This window comes from Pinus tabuliformis, chromosome 7 (genome assembly GCF_031772625.1).
Source record: "Pinus tabuliformis cultivar Carrire ecotype Pingquan chromosome 7, CPIR1, whole genome shotgun sequence".
Classification (NCBI taxonomy): Eukaryota; Viridiplantae; Streptophyta; class Pinopsida; order Pinales; family Pinaceae; genus Pinus; species Pinus tabuliformis.
The window spans coordinates 963,626,744-963,649,680 of NC_142293.1; positions in this window are offsets into that span (position 1 = coordinate 963,626,744).

The following is a 22,937-nucleotide window of genomic DNA, read 5'->3' on the forward strand; positions in this document are numbered from 1 at the left end:
AAGAAGCTTGAGGTAGAGGCATGTGTTAGGAAAGCAAGAGAAAAGAATACTAGGTTCGATCTACAAAAGGAAAAGGAAACTTTCTTGAAGGCAAGGAAGGATTTCATGGACATGGGAAATTCAACCTCAAAGAGACAGATGCAATTAGTACCAAAGAAGAATGCTCCTAAGGTAGGTACTGCAATGAAGAATCCTGATTCAACTATTTTGAAGTCCTTTCTATAGATGTGTATGAAGTTGTTAAGGGACCAGAAAGCAGTAGAAGGGTTGCAAGATTTGACCGACAACTGTGTCCATAAAGAAAAACCACAACCTAAAGAATGCACAATAAATAAGGTCAACAAGAATAATAAAAGGACTGGCTAGGAAATGCGATTACCTACATATATTGGAGACTTTGAAATGGATTAGGTAATTCTAGACATAGGATTCGACACAAATGTGTTGCCGAAGTAAAGTTGGGAATGGTTAGGGAAACCAAAGTTGCAATGGTCACTTATTCAGCTGTGCATGGCCAATCAACAAAATATTATCCTAATGGGATGGTTGCAAGGCGTTATGGTGGGTATAGAAGGAGAAAGCATAAGGACGGACTTCGAAGTCATCGATATTGTCGACAATAATAATCTGTATCCATTTTTTCTCGAAGATTGGCCTTTTGATATGGACACTATAATCAATCTAAAAATGAGGGGTATTGTATTTGAAAAGAATGGTACCAAGGTTATTGTTCGTTTAGATCCTTTTGAAGGAGAATGATATACAGAACCTGTCCACAATGAATACAATGGTGACGATATTTCCCACGTCTATAAGTTAACTACACGTGATGAGGATTGTATCAACCCCACTATAGATGGACATATAAGTTGGGAGAAGGATAGTTCATGTCACTTGGACTCAGATGAAGAACTGGAGAACTAGAAGAACTCACTACATGAAGTTTCTACTTTGCACTGTAATGAAATGAAAAAAATCTCTTCACTACATATCAACTGAGGTACATAACTTACCATATTATGATGGGATAGGTGATTTCAATGTATCTCTGGATAAATTTGAAAGGGTTGTACCAGAAGAACATCACTTCCAGACCTTGGGTTTGGTTTTGAGGGCTACACCTATGCGTTGGTGGGGTACACATAAGGATAATATAAGAGAATGGCGGGAGTACTGGGGACTAATAAGGCTCAATTTTGGTCCTGCAAATACAAGAATCACAGAGAAGTACAATGGCAAAGATGATCCTTGAAATCATCTATGTCATTGGACTAAGGCATGGGTCGAAGAACCTTGACCATAGTGGGTGCATGAATTTGTTAAGATTACTGATGTGATACCAATGAATTGGTATCTTGAAATGGAGTTGCACCATAGTTTTGCCAATCGGAATGATATCAAGGAAAGTTTTATTTTGACAAAGCTTTTAGAGTGCCTTTCAATGCACCGATGATGCTCTTCAGGAAATTAATGCAGCAATCTTCTGGATGCCTAAGGAGCCAATGACTTGGGTACATCTAGACTAGAATGAATAGTTACATCACACACTAGAGTGTTATAATATGATTGCTAAGAAAGGCAAGGAAGATCCGTGAAACATTAATATCCCTAAGTCAGAAGGATAGTGTGAAGTGGCAGGTCTAGATGTTAAAATACCTAATGTAACAAAGCCTTTTAAGCCGATGTAAGTCTGTTATAGGTCTATTTGGGCACATCACTCCCGACGATCATATCAGTACAATTAGGGCTCATAAAACCTTAATTCAGTTGCTACATGCCCTAGACAAGTCATCAAATTGAATGCTTTGATCCATGAAAGTTTCCTAGCTTTAAACCCTACTGAAATGCCTCCTTGGGACATGAGCGTAGCCTTGGTCAGGGTAAAATGCATTGCAAAGAAGGTAGGCCCATTCAAACTTGCACTACAGTGCACTTAGGCCCACTTTGACCTGCATTGGGTGAGAATGAATGAAATTGGCATAAGACTCTCGAAATATTCCTTAATTCTAGAGCATTCTAAAAGGATGCCCAACTCTTATCTCATCCTATTAGCTCAACTTTGGATAGGCTATGGATCAATTATCCCTCTATCCTCTCATCCTTTTCTCCATGGAAACTAACTCTAATTTTGGAAAACCATTCAATGCCCAATTTATGACAAAAACACTTGCATTTCCCTATAAATTGACCACTCATCATAGTGATCAAGGGCTGGAGTTTGAAGATTGTAGAGAAATATTGTTGGTTTGATACTTCAGATCATTTTCAAGTAATGCTATGTTACTGGATTGATGTGCTATTGGTGTGATGAGGGTTTGGACTGAAGCTGGATGAGTGACACAGGATCGAACCGCATTGGGTGTAGCTTCTTCTTCAACAATCAATAAAGTTGTTTGTTCCTTTTCCCATATTCTTGTTTATATATATGATGAATATGTTCAAATTTTGTTGATTCCATTTGTTTATAGTAGATAGATCATATACTTTGATCGTTATCGTCTTCTATTTATGATTGGCAGGTACCTATTGAGCGAATTCAGTTCAAGCGGGAGTGATGGGAGCAATTCAAAGGAGATCAAAGGAAGTGAAAGATCACAAGTAGGTTCCTTCATCTTATATATCTATTGTAGGAAAATGTTAAATAACTTTCTTTCTATTGTTCTAAGTGTAACTACCCAGTTAGGGAAGATGTACTTATCCGTAGGTATAAATTACATATAAAAAATTGGCGACCATAATGGGGACAACCATCATTCCTGGTAGTTTACCCTTACCATATTACATCCTAGTAGACTTTACTTGACTTTATTGATCTCTTTTCAGTCATCTTGAAGTGTTTTTTGGTCAAAACGTGTGCTTAAAGGTTTCTTGATTGGGCTCTTTAACACGAGCGCAGTGTTGGTCTTCACACAGTGTGCTGCAAAGTAGCCTTAGCTTAGAGACAGTGCGTTGTCTCCCACTTAGTGCTGCGGTGATCCCTGTCAAGCTAAAAACCCATTTTTTTCTTGGTTTTTTCCAAATTTGCTTCTCATGTTGTTTGCTAAAAGATCAATGTTTTCTATGGTTCTGAAATCAGTTTGCATGTCTTCTCCTAGCCCTAATTTGGCCTTGATTGTTTAGTGTTTCTTAAGATATTTCTTTATCATTATCAATTCTTTCTCAAAATTAGCTTACATCGATTAGTATTTTCTAAAAAAGAATTGTCGTAAAGTCTTCATTTCTTTGAAAAAGAAACTGTCGTAAAGTCTTTGTTTCTTGTAAAAATCATTGATTGACCATTTGTTCATTTAGTTTCCTTATGTTCATCTAAACATTAAAGGAATGAAAAGAAAAGCATGCAATATGCATTTAGAGGTTTGTGTGTGCTTGTAGGAATGGTATAGGGAAAGTTGCATTAGATGCGCTCTATGCTCTTTGTTTAAATATTTTGATTTCTCTATCCCTTTTAGTTATGGTTTTCATTGTTTAAATCGAATGAAAAGGATGTTTCTCATTTTAGTTGCATTATAGGAGTTTCAAAAACATCACGCAGTGAACCTGAAAGGAAAAATTTTAAACAAGATCAACTAAAATTTATCTCAATTAACCTAATGGAGCATTGTAACTTAACGCATAACATTTAGAGGTCTCGTCTAGAGACGTGTTCCAGCATCATTAAACATAGCAGTTGTCGCTAATGGTATGTGATACATTCTGAGTGTGATACCTCATTCCACGTACGTAAGTATATCATAGCTTGTCCATGTACTTTCGGGTATACAGGGTGGTGTTATTGTACGAAAAGTATAAAAGAATGCTCTCACTGTGTGGTTTCACATTAGAAAACGCTAACATGAACTGGGCCTCCACGTACTTTCGGGTATATATGGTAGGACTACATTAGGTTTCTATCCATCCATAGGTAACCGAGTCGGTCGCCTTATATACTATGATACATCGAAAGCAACATTCAGGGACATTTCCTACACGTATGTTAAGTCCTTGGTTTACTGAGGCACTATATTGCAGTTCACAGTTACTTGGTAATCCTTCTTCCTAGATTACCCTCTTTTTGTTTATTTATATTTGTAATAAAATCAATCAAAAACTATGGAGGAAAATCAACCTTTACCCTGTCATTCATGGAGGACAGGGAGAAAATCACCTTTACCACCTGAAGCTACACCTATTCAGCAAAAGTGACCTTGTTTAACTGAGTCCAGTACATCACAAACTTTTGGTTCTTCATCTGATTTAATAGAGTCACCTATACTAGTAAGTACTGTCATCCTAGTTACTCCTATTATTACTGGTTTATCTACTATCGAAGTGGAACCTTTACAATTACCTGAGGACACTAAAAGTGAACTTAGTGAAATGGTAATTGAAGTTTTCCAACAAGAAGTTGATCCTCAACCCAAAGTTTTTCAACAAGAAATTACTTCTAAACTTGAATCTGTTCAACAGGAAGTTGATCCCGAACCTATCACAGTTCAACAAGAAGTTGTTCAAGAAATTCATCTTGAACCCATTGTTCTTTTACCAGAACACTTGGATCTCAAAGTTGAACAATCAGAAGTTGTTCCCGTACCAGAAGATGATTGATCAGTTTATCCTCATACATATCTAACTTTCGAGACTTCTCCTTTACCGTAGAGTCAAACACCGGAAATTTGTTACGGACCTTATGGTGAAATCCTTCCACCTGGTTTGATTGCTATTGAAGAAGAAAATTCACCCAGAACTGCAACTTGTTTTGGACCAGGGCTTTATCTTTATCTTTCTTATCCTCAGTTAACTACTCCTTTTGATCCTATTTACTTTCAAAATCCGGTAGATTCATTAGGACATTTATTAGGTCATCTGACTATGGCTGAAACAACATCCTAGACTATATCATCTATTATAGCTGCGATGGCATCTACTATCTCTACTTCTTCGATGTTTACCACAGCACCTGAGTCACATCTGTATGGTGTTCCGTCCATCCCACCGAGTTACCAATCATTATCTGCAACTCACTCCCGTGTTGCTTCTAGTCCGTGGTCTTCACCCATGTTGTCCACAAGAATTTTACCTCATTCTTCACTTACGGATACTGAACAGTTTGATCCATCAATTCAATATCAAGCTAGTCCATCTGGTTACAATCTAATTGTTCCACTTTACACTGGATTACCTCCTTATGGAGAATAATATGCCCAATCTGCTTATCCTCCATTTTGTGGGGGGAAATCATATGGAAGTATACCATCATATTTAGGTCTAACTTATTCTGGAATGGTTGTTTGTCAATGGCAGCTGACAATGTCCATTCAACCAAGGCTCATGTATCCATCACAACCAATGCAATCTGTTTCATCCAGACCTACTACGCCCGTCATTACGATTTTACGACAGTTGCAAGCTCATTTGATTGAATAAAAACCTTTGCAGGTTGGTCCCTTAACCTATAACCCTCAAGTTTTAGGTCCACAGACTCAGTCTTCTCAAGCCATTTTACAACAACCATTTGTGTCTAGAATCCAACAACCTTAGGCCAGTTTACCATTAACTAGGATGACTCAGACTTATACTGGTCCAATTTATTCACAACTTGGTCAAACTTACATTGGTGGGAAACAACCATTACATCAACAACCATGGCAGCCACAATATGAACAACAACAATTCCAACAGTACCAAACTTATCCTCAACTTGGTGAACAAGCCTATGCTGGGTTTGGTCAACAAGCTTATGCTGGGTTTGGACAACATCAAATTTATCCTGGTGCCCAACAACCACCTTATAATGGATATGCTCAACAAACCTACCCCTATCAAGGTTACCAGCAACATATTCCTTATGATGACATGCAAAGGCCTATTGCCTAGGCAATTCCATCTTACCCTAGTTACACTCAACCTGACCTAAACCAGCAATTTCATTTTTTCACAACACTTGAATTACCGAATTTAAATCGGCTTACCAATGATCCCATTCTTTATGCACCTTGGTGGTAAGTGATTTCACATAAATTACCTTCTAATGTTCCTAAGTTCAATGTAAACCCTGGAGAAGATCCATCCAATCATGTTATGAATTTTCATTTATGGTGTTCATCCAACTCCGTAAATGATGATTCAGTTAGACTACGTCTTTTCCAATGAACACTTACTGGTTCGGCTGCAAAGTGGTATATTGAATTACCACTAGCTTCATTTGACAACTTCACATCCTTAGCCACTGCATTTTCAACCCAATTCCAGTTACCCATCAGATATGAAACTGGAACAGAACTATTGACCAACTTTAAACAAACCACTGCTACTCACATTTTTTATCATATTCATGAGTGGCGTCGTCGTCGTCGAATGGTCAAAACTTGTGTTCCTGATCAGCCTTTAGCTGAGTGGTTTATCAAATCCTTGTTTCCATTTATCATTGAGGATGTGGCTAAAGGAGGAGTTGTTACTGAAGAGCAAGTAATTACTCATGCTCAATACTTACACTTGATTTACACCCAGTCTGGGTCACTCAATGATAAGATTCCAAATGCACCTAGACTAGCATTTACTGTTCCACCACCTCCATCTTGTAAGGACTCTCATGCTGGTGACAGTGTGATAAGTTCTTCAAGCACTCAAAGAGAAAGTAGAGGATCTAGTCAAACACTTGCTATTTCAAATCAAACTTCTAATACACCTGATAATACACTTGCTTCCGAAATAAATTTCATGTCATATGACAAAGGTAAAAATGAAAAACATCCTGGAAGCAAGAGAAAGGGGAAAACCAGAAAGGAAAAAAATCCTCCCCCTCAAGAGAAATCATTTGATTCCTCTTCTCTAGCTAGGAAACCTCATTACCAATGTTTAATTTGTAATGATGAGCACTTTAAGCGAGACCATCCTCACCTCTCTGAAATCTCAAAACTTCTTAAGACTTCTAGTACATCTGTTGTGTTGACAGACCCTTTTCCAAACCCGGAGACTCATTTGGTTGCTACAGACCATGCTTCCACTTCACAAGTGCTTATGTTGTCCACCACTAAGCCTAAGAATAATGTTTTGGTGACTGCAAGAAGTAAATATTATGATAATCCACTGTCATCGTCGAATAACTAGGCTATAGATCAACCCAATACTTTGACTTCAGCTTCATCTGAATCTATTCCACCACCCATTGCACCAAAGTTAACAATAAAACCGCCTAAGGGAGTTGTTCATAAATCTACATTCAACCCTCAAGATTGAGCAAAACAAAATTATAACATAGTAGAAGATTTGGCTCAGTCACCCAATGCTTTGTCGACACTTGAGGTGCTTCAAAATTGTCCCTCCCAAAAGTAGGCTTTATTGTTAGCAATCGGTGGAATTGATCCAATGGATTCCAATCTCGTGGTTTTTAACCATGCGGGTTATACGCCACAATTACCAGCACAGTTACCATTCTTGATCCAAGTAAAAGCTTTGAATAAACTCATTCACCAAACCATTGTTGAATAGGGTGCATTTACTTGTATAATGTCAATCAATTGCTGGAAAACACTTGGCTCACTGCCTTTGTCACGATCACCTACAACGTTAAAACCTTTTGATGGTCACACTTATACACCTTGTGGAATTCTATGTAACCTGTAAATAGAACTAAGGGGAAAAATATAACTATTGAAGTTGAGGTCGTTGACAGACCCCTTGACTACAATATTTTACTAGCAAGACCGTGGGTTTACGCTATGGCTGTTGTGGCTTCGACATACTTTCGTATTATCTCTTTCCCTGGTAAAGGTGGAATCACAGTAATTGATCAACTCACTTTCTTCGCCTCTAGTTCATAGGAAACTGGAAGCATTCTGTTAGTTCATGGACCCCCGCTATCTCTTCAGAATGTTGGGGTAGGTATCTTCAAAGATTCTTCCCTAATGGGCACTTTTTTGCTACCATCACCATCAAAAATGGTGGAAGTTCCAAAATTTGAGACTTGTAACATGATATCTTCCACTTCATCCGACTCATGGAAGATTTCCAATAATTCTGAATTTGATATGCATAATGAAACCATCTTGCTAAGCCCAATTGAGCTCACATAACAATCAATCTTTTAGGCTTGTGAGACAAATCCAAATGATTCCATCATCACCAATTGTATGGGTTTATTGTTTGTTACAATATGGTACTTCCTCTAACCCTTTTTCACGTACATTTTCTACTGATGAAGGAATCATCCAATCAATGATGACAAAAGAAGAACCATGGGTATATTATCATCATCGATCCCATCTTCCAGATCATGTAGAAGATATTCCAAATGAACTAAATCACCCTTCAATCATTGATTTCCTTTCAAACTCTGTATTTATAGACACAGTGGGTTCCGAACAAAACTTATCGAATATCAAAGAAACCATTTCTATCGATATTTCGAACAAAACTGGAACTATAGAAAACATCCATGTTGGAAAAATCTTGTTCTCCATCGGAACTTGGAACTTACCGTGCACTTTTTTGTGAATTTCGCGATATATTTGCTTGGTCATATGAGGAAATGCCAAGTATTGATTATAGTATAGTTGAACACGAGATTGAAATGTATCCTTATGTCAAGCCGGTACGATAGCACCTCCCTCCCATTCATCTGAAGAAGGTTGTTGCCATAAAAGTAGAAGTTGAAAAAATTTTGCATGTTGGTTTCATATACCTCGTTCCTCTTACCGATTAGGTTTCCAATCTTGTTCCTTTCCTGAAGAAACAAGGAAAAATACGAGTGTGTGTTGATTATAGGGATGTATGCTTGTCCAAAAGACAACTATCCCACTCCCTTTATCAACTAGATAATTGATGACTATGCCAGATGTGAAATATTTTCATTTATGGATGGTTTGTCTGGCTATAATCAGATCAATATCCACCCAGAAGATCAATATAAAACTGCCTTTATTCATCCCTGGGGCACATTCGCATATAGGAAACTTCCTTTTGGTTTAAAGAACACTAGGGCAAATTTTCAAAGGGCAATGAATTATGATTTCCATGACATAAAACACATCATTCATCCCTATCTACATGACTTACCTGCTCATTCACGGAAACAGGCTGATCACCCACAACATTTGAGAGCCATCCTTTTACAGTGCCAACACTACAAAATTCGACTCGATCCACATAAATGTGTGTTTTCTGTTGGTTCTAGTCATTTTCTTGGTTTCATAGTGTCCAAAGAAGGAATTCGACTCGACCCCTTGAAGGTTAAGGAAATTCTTGATCTACCTCCACCTTGCAATTTACTTCAGTTACAGAGACTCCAAGGGAAGGCTAACTGTCTAAGGAGATTCATTCCTAGCTATGCCAAAATGGCTAAAGGATTTACACGTATTTTGAAAAAGGGAATTCCCTTCCATTGGGACCAGATTGCACAAGCTTCCTTTGATGCTCTTAAATATATACTGATCCGAGCATCATTAATGTATGCCCCTAATTATCAAAATGACTATTTCTTGTATCTTGCTGCTGTAGATACAACCATTGCTATGGTTTTAGTCCAAGAAGAAGATGGGATTGAAAATCTGATCTATTATTTGAGTTGTAATCTCAATGGTATGGAAGTTAAGTTGAAAAGTTAGCTTTGGTTACCATTCAAGCTGTACAAAGATTTCGCCATTATATCCTGCTCCAAAAGACCACTATCATTTCAGACTGCAACCCTATGACATACATATTGTCACATCAATTGCTGGGGGGAATATTCAAAATGGATCATAATTTTTCAAGAATTTGATTTGAAATTCATCAAATCCAGGTCAAAGAAATCTCTAGTTTTTGTTGAGCTTCTTTGCGACCTTCCCTCTACTGTCATCGACTCAACAACAAAACCATCAATTCTAGATGAGTCTCTGTTTCTAATCTCGTCATCTGACCCTCGGTATGGAGATATAATGATCTATCTCCAAACACAAACTTTCCAGCCTGATACCTCTCGCTCACAATAGTGACGTATTCGATATCAAGCAAAAGCTTATATGATCATTGGTGACACCATTTACCGTCATGGTATCAATACAATTTTATGGAGGTGCCTCACACATGAGGAGGCCGAGAAGTTTTTGAATGATTGCCATTCTGGTGCTTGTGCTAGACATTTATTTAGTTATGCTACCACACAGAAGATTTTCCGTGCTGGTTACTTCTGGCCAACCATACTTAATGATTGCATTACAACTGTCAGAATTTGTCATGCATGCCAGATTTTTTACCATAAAACTCGATTACCACCTGCACCACTACATCTTGTCATCGTTGTTGGACCATTTGCAAAATGGGGAATTGATTTCATGACATGTAACCCCCCCCCCCCCCCCCCCCCCCATGGCCGAGGAGCATGGGTATATTATTGTCATCATTGGCTATTTTACGAAATGGGCCAAGGTGATGCCTACATTAAATAATAGTGGGGATACAACTGTACTTTTTTTCTTCAACCATGTTGTTGCACGGTTTGGTGTACCACAAGATATAGTTATAGATCATGGTCCGCATTTTCGCAAGAAAATGATGACTAAATTAACTGCCAAGTTAGGACTTTCACATGATAGTTCTACTCCTTATTATCCACAGGCTAATGAACAAGTTGAAACCATCAACAAAATCCTTAAGTGAATGCTTCAACAAATGATAGGAGTTCACAAATGAAATTGGCATTTGATCCTATATTAAGCTTTGTGGGCTTACCGAACCACGATAAGAAAGGCAACTAGATTCACACCTTTTTAATTGGTGTATGGTCTGGAGGCAATATTGCCAATACAATGTGAAATTTCATCACTAAAACTTGCAATTGACTTGTCACCTGAAACTTCTGATGAGGAAGCACATTTCTTAGCTCATCCATCTAGATTAAACACGTCGTGAAGCTGCATTAGTCAACAAAGCACATAAGAAATGAATTAAGGCGCAATATGACCACAATGTCAAGCCTCGCATATTCTCAGAAGGAAACCTGGTCTTTCTTTATGACCAGGAAGCCGATAAATTAGGAGCAGGAAAATTTGAACCACTATGGATGGGTCCCTATATTGTCAAGTGTGTTTTGGAAAAAAGAACTTACAAGTGGGTTGATTATGATGGAATTCCATTGTCATAGCCCTGAAACGATTTGTATCTTAAATGTTACTATGCTTAATTTTGTGTAGTAAAAACACTGTATATATGCTTTGATTGCTTGTGTGTGTCATGGTGTGACTTTTAGATTTTTTATGTGGTTAGTAATCTGTTTTGCATTTGTTGTAGATTTTAGAATATTTGGAACCATTTTTTGGTTATTTCGATGGTGCTAGCCATAGTACGTAGAACCTATCTTCTACAGCATGAGCCATATTCACTCCAAGTGGCAAGTTAGTGAGTTTTAAAGGGATTTGTATTGGTTGTTCTACGAATAATATTGCTGAGTATAGCGCATTGATAGAACTCCTCTTTGATGCCATTTCACTTGGAATTCACCAAATCATCATTAGGCTAGACTCACAACTTGTCGTACTACAACTTACAAATATTTATAATGTCTGAAATCCAACTATTTATTGTATGTTCCTTAGAGTTCATCTCTTGGAAAGACATTTTGATTACATTCAATATCAACACATTTCCAGGAACTTTAACACATTGACTAATTCTTTAGCAAACTATGTGTTAAATAGACATTTACGACATATATAAAAAGAAAATTTTCAATTCACATCAACAATTCAATAGGATTACGCATAAACATATAAAAGAACTGAAAGTAAAATAGATAGATTTTCAAGGTTTTTACAAAAAATTGTGTCTAAGACATGTTGGTCATTTGACCTCAAAACCTCAAAATGCATATAGTAAATCATCCTAAGTATATCTAATGATACTCATGATAACAGATCACTGCCTGAGTTATCACCTCATCCAACTGCTAGGTACACCAATAGTATGGCATTGTAGTCTCCTCGGTAACTCCTCGATCCGGACATCTGGTATACCGAGGGCTAACCCCTCTATATGATCCTAAAACTCTGCCAACGTTTCGATCAAATCCAAATCTTAGAGAATTGCTCTTCCGAAATTTCTCCTCACTGGTTCACCTGCCTCCTATTGATGACCCATTGGTCGAACAGTGCCAACATATGTATACATGAGAACATTTTTAGCTTAGTCTTGGAAACCTAAAAAACACAAAAAATGTAAAAACTCAAAAAATAAAAAACACATGGTCAAAACAGTTTACTTGTAGCACCCCATTGAGCACCCATTGGTAATCTCAAATTTGGATCTCCACGAAAATCCATCCCTGCATGACAATGTGTTGTCAATGGAGCCAACTGAAGAATGCAGTAGGAAATGTCATTAATGACTGACCATCATGTCTAGCCATCAACTTGACCCATCTCTACATCCATGGATCTCAGGGACCAATTAAACTTATTGACAGATGCTGAGGTTGCATCAATGGAGTTCTCTCCAAAGTAAAAGCAATCATGATCGAACCATAGCCAAAACTTTTTGTCTTACCACTTTTTACTCTGGTCAACTGCTCTTTCATCGAAGAAAGTATTGCATCACAGCAGTTGAATATAGTTGGTTGAAGACACTCGAGCCCATATTGGTATGATCTATTCCAAATGAAGTGTCACATTACCCCCAAACTTTGAAATAGTAAAGAGGATTGTTCACAAGGGAAAATCACGAACATCCCTGATGTTTATCTTCCCATATTTTCTAGGCTATGTACCTGGCCAGTAGAATTGTCGAATTTAGTCCCTCACTGATTCACCCCCACGGGTAGAACCTAAAAGAGAAATGGGGGCACCACGTCTTGACAGTCCTGTGAGAAAGTAAATATCATTGATCAATATATGGAGCACTTTGTCCCCTATGTGAAAATCCCATTTCACTGGATCCCATGAATGAACCAAGAACTGCAATAGTTCTAACCGTTGCCTCATCCAGGATAATCTAAAATATTTGAGTAACCCACAATATCTGAGGGCCTCAATAGTACTAGGATCATTTAGGGCAACCATATCATGTTCTTCATGTTCTCTTTCACACCAAGTAATAGCCATTCTAATCCAATCAAAGTCTGAAATCACACCATAGGCTTAGTTAGGATCCATTTCATGCAAAAAATTGAAGAGATTTTGGGCAAAAATAATGAAAAAAAATTTCTAAATTATGCCCAACACGGCCCTAGTCTTGAGACAGTGCCCTACAGAGCAGGTACCATTCTACTTGACTACACTGTAGCACAGTTTTTGATGCATTGGTCTGCGCTAATCCCAAGGTGTGGTATATTTTCCCTAGGGACCCCAAAACCCTAAAAAAAATTCCTGAAACTGATAAAAGAATGACCTTAAATGAAAGAGAAGAGGTAGATTTCCTACCTAGTCTTGACAGCAAGAAGAATGATCCACACAATCAGCTGCTAAAGTTTGAGGTAAAAACTAGTTCAAAGCACAAAACTGAATGGTAAATATCAAATGGTAAAAATTACTTGGTAAATTCTTGTTTTATGGTTATTTCATGTTCATTAAATGAATAAACTATAGCTTTTACCTATTTTTACCAATGAAACAGGTATGCTTAATCGTTTGGTGGTTTTTTGAGCGGGCTTACAACTGACATAGTGAATTTGATGTGCATGATCGTGAATTGTACTTTTGACGATAGAGCATACTTTTATCACTTTTTCGAGCTGTTAAACATCGAAAAAGGAAACCCCTCGAGTCCTCTTTAAGCTCTTTTTAGACTCTCGAAATATGAAAATATTGTCAAGCACTTGTCATTTTTAGCTCGTAAACGGATTGGAAATGACATCTACTTAGTATAAGTTTAACCATTTTCTAGAGTGAGATAGATTACTTACGAAAGAGGAATGTGTTGATCAAACATGGTTAATAAGTTATCTCTTGTATTATTTCACGCTTTTTCGGACTTCAGAGACAAATTTATGGAAAAGACCTTGTGGAGTTTTATTTTTGTCCCTTTTCAAACTCTCTAAACATGAAAAGGACTGAGTTCTCATTGTCGTTAAACTCGTTAAAACATCAAATAGCGACAAACTTGTCCATCATGACAAGACTGATTTTCACCTTTGCTAGACTTGTTAAAACATCACATAGCAATGGATTCACCTGAAGGGTGGAATTATACTACAAGCATATGTTATCCTCCTCAAGCTTGTTAAAAAATAAAGAGGTACTGATCAACAATGACTGGGGAAAATGGGAAAATGAATAAATCACTTTATGGTAGCAAGTTTCTCTTGAACACGACACTTTCACTTCATTTCTGTGACTATTTGGGTTGGGTTGTTTTCTTGGTGGTTATCATACCTATGGTCTATCACACCATCCATCAATGTGGTTTTGGGTCAATGCTGCCAATTCATTTAGTGTCGCCGACATGTTCAAGAGAATTCACTCAATAAATGTCATCCTTTGCAATACTCATAAACCTTCATTTTCATGACTACCATTCCTGAACATTGAGTCGTCAGTCACATTCTGTCTTCAAAATCATTACACTCATTTCGTGTCGTTGATGGGGGATACATCAAGGCCCTCCTGCGACAAGTCACTTCTTGTTGACTTCAGCACATTATCCAAGAAGTTGACATAGAAATACCTTTCCAGTACCTTAAGGCTTGCATACATCAATGGAAATTTTCTCACTTCCGGTGACAGGTTGACATCACTGGCCTTCGACCGAAAGAATTTGTATGGTGTTCGACATCAAAACATCTATTCACACCATGCAAAATGTATTGTAGTACCTTGAGAATCATTATCATTATCGGTGATTTCTCTCGTGTCTATTAATAGTTTACATCATTAGCTAGTAATCAAACGTTGTCTTCCCATGTTCGACTTCAGATCACATTTTCACATGGTTAGACTTGTACTTGAGCGAACGATATGGTGAGATAGAGGACCCCAGATCTAGTTTCATCCATCCAGGCTGTGATTTCTAGAGAGTACTAAATCATCTGCACGATGGCTTTACCTAGGTGGTCATCCTATCATGGGTCTATATCTATAGATGACTATCTAATTTATGTACATGTAATGAAAAGTTTATATGTTGAGCATGGGTATGCCTTCCCTCAACGATTCATGAAAAATTCAAAGATACCATGATATTATGTATTGCAATCAATGCAGGTCATTGTCTGCTTCAGATCCTCCTCATCACATCATAAAGCATATCATTCAACATTATCATTTTCGACTTCATGCTTTAGGGGGAAATTGTTATAGGTCTATTTGGGCACATCACTCCCAACGATCAAATCAATACAATTAGGGTTCATCCATGCTAATTCAGTTGCTACATGCCCTAGCTAATTCATCTAATTGAATTCTTTCATCCATGAAAGTTTCCTAGCTTGAAACCCTACTGAAATGCATCCTTAAGACATAAAGGCAGCCTTGGTCAGGGGCAACTGTGCTGCAGAGTAGGTAGGTCAATTTAGACCTACACTGCAGTTCACTTAGGCCTAGTTTGACCTCCACTGGGCAAGAATGAGTGAAATTGGCATAGGATTCTGGGAATATTCCTTTGTTCTAGAGCATTCTAGAAGGATGCCCAGTTCTTATCTCATCCTATGAGCTCGACTTTGGATAGGCTATGGATCAATTATCCCTCTATTGTCTCATCCCTTTCTCCATGGAAACTAACTCCAATTTTTGAAAACCACTCAATGCCCAATTTATGACAAAACCACTTGCATTTCCCTATAAATTGACCAATCATCATAGTGATCAAGGGCTGGAATTTGAAGATTCTAGAGAAATATTATTGCTTTGAGACTTGAGATCATTGTCAAGTAATGTTATGTTGCTAGATTGATGTGCTATTGGTGTGATGAGGGTTTGCACTGAAGCTGGATGAGTGACATGGGATCAAACCGCATTGGGTGTACCTTCTCCTTCTATAATCAATAAAGTTGTTTGTTCCTTTTCCCATATTCTTGTTTATATCTATGATGAATATGTTCAAATGTTGTCGATTCCATTTTTTTATAGTAGATAGATCATATTCTTTGATCATTGTCATCTTTTGTTTATGATTGGTAGGTACCAATTGAGCGAATTTAGTTCGAGTGGGAGTAATAGGAGAAATTTAAAGGATATCAAAGGAAGTGAAAGATCACAAGTAGGTTCCTTCATCTCATCTATCTATTGTAGGAAAAGGTTAAGTAACTTTCTTTCTGTTGTTCTAAGTGTAACTACCCACTTAGGGAAGATATACTTATTCATAGGTATAAATTCCATATAACAAGGTCAACATAGGCTCAAAGGTAGAGCCCAAGTTTGCGTGTATAGGAGATTATGGGGATGAAGATACAGTAGGTAAAGTCACCGAGTTACTGCATGAGTACCAAGAGTTGTTACCAGCAAATTTTACAAAGATAAAAGGGGAACGAGGTGGTGGAGACCATGATGTAGACATGAAGGACATTGAGTCTCCATTTATAATCAAGAAGCATAAGAAACAGAGTGTTGGAAATGCGCATAAGAAGTAGAAGTTAGATAAATCTACTGTCAAACCTTTGGTCCTCACTGAGGGGGACTTTGATGAAACTAGTGACACTATCTGTGCTACGATGGAAGAGATGTGGGGGAACATCAAGGATCAATACAGGTTAGTTTTGATAAAGGTCCAAGAGGGCCTTAAATAATTACAAGTTCAGACGAGCATGCTTCAAGCGAGCGTGGTTCTGGTGAGTGTGAAGGAAGCGAGCATGGTACCTTCAGCTGAGCTTACCCTAGACCTTCGAGAAGTCCATTTTCCAAAAGGCTCACTGCACATCGAAGTTGTAGAGGAAAGGGAGCATGTCCAAAACTTGCAGAATCTGAGCCTAAATCTTATGGCGCTACCCCTTCAAACATTGGACGAGATCCATCCAGGCGTTATAGATGAGCTCAAAATATGGGAGTAATGAGCTATGTTGGTCATAAATGAAGTCAAACTCAACAACCAATAGATTTTCAAGGAAAATCATAAAGCGATGTAGGACGACCAGGAGGTAGCTAGGCACAACCAGTGGCTGGAAGAGGTCATCACCAAAGCATGCAATGAGCTTCTAGAGCTTCGGATCCTAGCCGAGGAAGCTTCAACAGAAAAGATTCAGAAACTGTCAACAACAGTAAGAGAATAAAACAAAGAGGTGGGTAAGGTTCACTTTGAACTACATATTCAAATTACAAATTTTCAGATGAAGCTGCAGCCTAGAATGCCACTGGAAGTTTGTGAGCAACATGAAGCTACCATCAAAACTGCTAAGGTTCAAATAGCAACTGTAGTCAACTTCTTGAAGAAACAATGGAAGTGTGAGCCTCGTTGCAAGATGACCCACATGTGAAAACGATTGAAGCTGAGATCAGATATAAGCAGCTACAGTTCGATGAGCTTAAAGCCATGGCATAGACCTTAGCACCTGTGAAATGGTTCACCCGTCTCTAGGAAGGAACACTTCTATAGGGCCAGATAAATGAGTTGCAGAGAAAGGAAAATGTTATCTTCGTGCGAATGTAGCCTTGGGAATATGAGGCCCGCCAAATTTCCAAGCCAATAGAAGAAAATTTGAATAGCATGCAGAAAAATCACAGGACAATCGGCCTCACAGCTGAGGGGCCAAAAATAGAGAAGCTCATGGATGAACTGAACTAGGTTGCAGAATAATGTACAACAACTCTCAATCCCTTGCAAACTGCCTACAAGGGCCTGAAAGCCAATATTGAGGATGTACTAGCTGAGTAACTCAAGGATGAGTCACACCTTTGTGTTGGGGGGTTGTTGGGTAGGTGTCCCCTAGGTCTATGTTTTGTCCAAGTCATGTAAAGTCTCTACATTTTGTGGAGCAAAATGCAATTAGCGTAGTATTCTAAGATTCAAAGGGGCTTTAGGGCGAGTTAAATGCGCTTGTTTTGTAAAGGGATGGAATTAGTTAGAGGATTTTAAGCTCCATCCATGGTTTGAGGACCATGGTATTGTAAGCTTAGAAGCATATATAAAGGGATGATTTTACAAGTCTAAGGTATGAAGTAATGAATTGAAAGACATTTTTTAGTCTGTCTTGTAAGATATTTTTATAGTCGGGCAAAGGGGAAGGCTTTTACAATGATTTTCGTGGAGACCTTGGTAAGTTTGCAGCTGAGGCGTAGGCCCCTGTAGCTGTGTGGGGAGGATCAAAAAGACTGTATTTGAAAAGAGTTGACTAATAGAGAAGCGTTTTGACATAAATCTGTGTAATTTTTGTATGTCTGCATAACTTGTGTGTTCTTAACTATTTATGGTTTGTTATATATATATATATATATATATATATATATATATCTTTTGCAATTGCATCGCAAAGGTTCAAATATTGTTTTATATGATGAATAATGCATATTAGTCTAGTTTCACGCAGTTCGCTAATCTGTTAAAGTAGAAAACGCTTTACGATTGTAAGAATAATGTTAAGAGTTCACAAAGGTTGGATTAAGCCCTAAAATATTTAAATCATTATAGCCACACTACATAGTCCCTCTGGATGCATAAACCTAGTTCTAGCATCCCCCAATATAACCTCACGTGAGAGTGTGATCCGCGTGAGCAGATGGTTGCTGGAAGGGCCGATGGTATAGGGTTTTGTTGGTTAGCATAGCTAGCTTTGACCTGGTTCTAAGCCCCTAAAGCCAATAGGTACTAAGAAGAGAGTCCATCACTAGGTAAGAGCTTGCACATTTGTTCCGAATGGTATGCCTATAGCAGCACATCTAAATGTATTGTAATTCAGATCATATAGTATGCTTTTGGGTATGGATTGGTTTTATCATAATAGAACCAAGGTAGATGGTATGACATAACTATTGAGTGCCTGGATGATAATGGAGAAAAGATAATCTTGCAGGGAAATAAGAATCCTACATCAGTTACGATGGTCTAAGCTATGTAGGCTAAGTGCAGTTGCAGGAAAGGGTGTGTGATGTTTGGAGTTCATATTTCTAGTGACAAGGGTAAGCATGTTGAGGATGCATAAATGTTTAAGAGGTACCCTGTATTACAACAATTTTAGGATGTGTTTCTAGGAGAGGTTCTAAAGTTTCCTCCCCAAAGGGAAGTGGACTTTTCTATTGAGTTGGTACCAGGAGCAACACCAACATCTAAGGAACCTTACAGGATAAGCACACCAAAGTTATTATATTTGAAGTTGTAGCTAAAGGAAATGCTTGATAAGGGATATATTAGGCCAAGTGTATTTCCTTTGGGTGCACCAGTGTTGTTCATGAATAAGAAGGATGGTACTATTAGATTGTGCATTGATTATAAGAAACTAAACAAGGTGATGATTAAGAACATGTACCCATTGTCAAGGATTGATGACTTGTTTGATCAGTTAGAGGGAGAAATAATGTTCTTGAAGATTGATCTGAGATTAGGATACCATCAAGTATGCATCAAAGAAGAGAGAATCTACAAGACTACTTTCAAGACCGGGTATGGACATTTTGAGTTTGTTTTGGTTCCTTTTGGTTTGATTAATGCCCCAACAACTTTTATTTGTTTGATAAATAATGTATTGTGTCCTTATATGAACATGTTTGTGATTGTGTTTATTAATTATATATTGATATATTCTAAGAATGTGGAAGAGCATGCTGAAAATTTAGCAGCGGTGTTAATATTTCTAAGAGAGCATCAGTTGTGTGCCAAACTTATGAAGTGTAGTTTCTTTCAGGCATAGGTACATTACTTGGGACATGTTGTTTCCAAGGAAGGTATAGCAGTGGATCCAAAAAAGACCAGGGATATCATGGAGTGGACAACTCCCAAGAATGTTGATGAGGCCAGATCATTCATAGGGTTAGCAGGTTACTATAGTAGGTTCATCAAGAAATTCTCACACATTTCCTATCCAATCATGTCATTGCAAAGAAAAGGAAAGAAATTTTAATGGACAGATAAATGTGCAACCAGTTTTGAGCAATCAAAACAATTGTTGATGAATGCTCCAGTTCTTAAGATCAAATATTTGGATAAATAATCTATGGTGTGTACAAATGCTTGTAAAAGAGGACTTGGTGGAGTCTTGATGCAGAAGGAATAGGTGGTTTGTTATGAGACCAAGAAATTGAATGAGCACGAGAAAAAATATGTGACTCGTGATCTTGAGTTGCTAGATATTATTCATGCCTTGAAGATGTGGAGGCATTATATTCTTGGAAGGAGGTTTTCATTGGTGAGAAATCACAATGGGTTGAGATATATGTTTAACCGACTGAATCTAAATGTCAAGCAGGCTAGGTGGTTGGCCACGCTCAGTGAGTTTGATTTCGAGATCAAATACATTAAGAGTAAGGAGAATAGGGTTGCAGATGCTCTTAGTAGGAGAGTGCAGATGAACCGTGTTGCAGTGGTGAGCTCATGTGGGACAGATTTATAGGATCATATATTACAAGCAAGACAATAGGATGATAGGTATAAGGTGCTTAGGCATAGGTTACAATAGTCTACAAGTGATCAGGATGTGGACTATATTCTCACAGAAAATGGTTTGGTGAGTTTTAAAGACAAGATTTATGTGCTAGATGAAAGTGGGCTCAAGAATCTTATCTTGAGGGAGTTTCATTTCAAGCCATATTCAAGTCACCTAAGATATCAGAAGACATTGAAAACAGTGAAGAAGTTCTATTATTGGTTGAATCTGAGAAGGAAGTGGTAGAGTTTGTCACTATATTTTTGGACTGTGAGCAAGTGAAAGTTGAGTTTAAGCATTAAGGTGCATTGCTTCAGCCTATTCAGATTACAAAATGGAAATGGGAGGTCATTTCAATGGATTTCATTACAAGCCTTCCGAGGACATCGAAGCAGCATTATTCTATCATCGTTGTGGTTGATAGGTTGAGAAAGGCAGCTCACTTCATTCAAGTGAAGACTAATTATTCGTCTAGTGAGGTGGCACATGTCTTCATCAGGGACATAGTGAGGTTGCATGTTGTTCCAAAGAAGATTATGTCAGACAAGGATGCTAAGTTCACTTCCAAGTTTTGGAAGGAGTTGTTTGTAGGTTTGGGGATAGAGTTAGCCTTTAGTATAGCTTATCATCTATAGACAAATGGACAGATAAAGAGGATCAACAGGACTCTGGAGCATATGTTGAGGATGTATTCCATGCACCAGTAGACAAGATGGGAGGAGTACCCTCCATTGGTTGAGTTTGTTTACAATAATGGTTATGATGATTTACTGAGGATGAGTCTATTTGAGGCATTGTATGGGCAGAGTTGTAATTCTCACATCAAATGGAGTGATCCAGTTAACAGGGTAATTATTGGACCAAATATGCTGGCAGAAATGGAACAGAAAATGTAGGTTATAAAGAAGAATCTAAAGGCATCACACGACAGACATAAGAGTTATGTAGACTAGAACTAGGAATTTAACGAGTTTTAGGTTGGGGAGCATGTGTATTTATGAATCAATCCAAAGAAGAGCTCCTTGAGTATTGGATCATGTGACAAGTTGGCTCCATGGTATTGCAAGCCTTTCAAGATCCTTGAGAGGATTGGACCAATGGCCTATAGACTTTCACTACCTCCAATAGTGAAAATCCATGATGTTTTCCACATTTCATTCCTTAAAATATATGTAAAGGATGTTGATCATGTTATTGATTGGTCTGTATTGCAAGTTGAACCAAAAGGAGAATTCCAACTGGAACCTCAATGCATATTGCACCGACAACAACTCATGCTCTAGAACAGAGCAATCGAGTAGGTTAAAGATGGATAATAAGATGTGGGTTATGTATCCTTCATTGTTTTCTAGTGGAGGAAAATCAATTTTTGGTATTTGTACATATTTATGCATGGTTGTTATTGTAAATATCACAATGAGATGTGTTATAAAGCTCCAATACACAATATGGTTGTTATGTTGTCATGTTTGTCATGATGGTTTTGCTTTTGAGCAAGTTGTTCATTATAAATACTACAATGAGTTGGGTTATAAATATCCATGGGCAGTATGTTTTGGTTTTCATTGGTTTTTCTCATTGTAGGTGTGATAGAACACCAAGGATGGTGTTACCCTAAGGGGGATGGGTCTGTAACAAACGCGAGTTAAAAGTTCATGTAATAAAGTTAATAAACGAAAAATAAGACCAAGGTCATGGGACACTTATTCCAAGTTGAATGTTGGGTGAAATATCCTAGTGGGCATCACTTGTAGTGTATTGTGGCTAAGGGGAAATTGAAAAAGGTAATGGCAAAGGCTTTGAAAAGGCACAAAGGAATTATTGGCATTTTATTTATGAAAATAATGGAAAATAGGATAAAATTGAGGTGAAAGTCACATGTTCTTGGATCAAAGCATTTTTTTGGGTCCTTTTTTTCAGTTTTGTTTTGGTATTAGTCTTAGAGAGGAGAAGAGCACCAAGAGGAGAAGGAAAGAAAGCAAGAAAAGGAAGGACGAGGAATGTAAAGTAAGGAAAAGGAAAGCAACAAAAGAAATGATTAAGAAAGGAATGGTTGGATCAAGCAGCTTCAACAAGAATACTTGTAGGTAACATGTTGTATGTATGATTTCCTAGTTGGTTTTGGCATGCATGGTATATGCATGTGTGTATTTGGTTTGTTTTTTGTCATTGGCATGGCTTTTGTCGGGTTTCGTCAATGGTTTTAGCCTTTCCTTTCCATTTCTAGATAACCATCGTGTGATGGGAATCTTTCTTGGTCAAGATTTATATTGCTGGAAGGTTTTGGATTCGAGTGAGGTGGCATTAGGAAAATTCCCAAGGGCCTAGGAATCCCTTAACCATTTTTGTCAGGATTGCGGTAAAACCTAAGTGTGGAGACATGAAAAATCGTCAAGGTATTGGTGAAGAAATTCTAAGGCATTCAAGCTCAGTTTGGTTTTGTGATCTCGGGACCCACTTAGGTGAGATCACGATATGGTGAGGGTGG